The following is a 963-nucleotide window of genomic DNA, read 5'->3' on the forward strand; positions in this document are numbered from 1 at the left end:
AAAATTCAAAAACTCATGCAATTTTTTAAAAAAAAAATATTATCGTCAGAGTCGGCTGGCTCTCGCCGGTGAGCCCTCAAATGTGGTCATTGAGGGCCGGCGTCCCTTGGCCGGCGTGGCCCGTTGACCATTCATCCATCATCGCGGGCCCTTCCAAGGTACAAATCCCTCGAACTAAAATACCATTTTGACTCCCTTTTGAATTTCGTAAATTGCTCTTCGGTTGCACCATAGTATTTCAATAAGTCGCTCAAAACCCTCCACTTCATAAAGTAACCACCCACTTTTCCCTACATATCCAATTCTGCATGGCGTGTGCCATTGATTCTAGTATCTGTTCAAAACTATTTTTTCCCCTTTCACCGTTAGTAAATTTCGATACATTTCAATTTTTTCAAATTTATAATCATCATTCCTTTCATTTTCCAAAACACATGGCGGGATAACTGTGTTGATCAAGTGCATGCTAAGTGATGATCAAGGCCCGTGGGATATTAGGGCCTGGACCTACAATTGCAAAATGAAGCTGGCCTATCTCGGTTTGGGCTCATGAATAGTTACTGCTAGATATTATCTCATTAACTTGTAATTGAGTGATACAACAGAGAAATAAGATGTATTAATTATAGTGAAATCTTCTGCTTGATGTAACACTAATTTAAAGGCAAATTGAAATAAGTATCGTGTCTCGATTTTACTCTTTACTTCGTTATGATTAGTGCGTTGCATCCTCACATCCCCATATATGCCATTGTGAGGAGCTCGGCCTTTTTCGGACATTGACCATGCCTCTCACGGGGAAATTAAAAAAAAAAAAAAAACAAAGAAAGATCCGGTTTCAGCTCACCTCACCATGACATCAGACACATCACGTCATGCAATCCGATTCTGCCTTGGATTCCAAAATATTTGCGAACTTTGAGCTGGACATGAACGAACTTTGGTTCCGTGATTGATGTTAAA

The sequence above is a fragment of the Rhodamnia argentea genome, chromosome 8 (genome assembly GCF_020921035.1).
Source record: "Rhodamnia argentea isolate NSW1041297 chromosome 8, ASM2092103v1, whole genome shotgun sequence".
Taxonomy (NCBI): domain Eukaryota; kingdom Viridiplantae; phylum Streptophyta; class Magnoliopsida; order Myrtales; family Myrtaceae; genus Rhodamnia; species Rhodamnia argentea.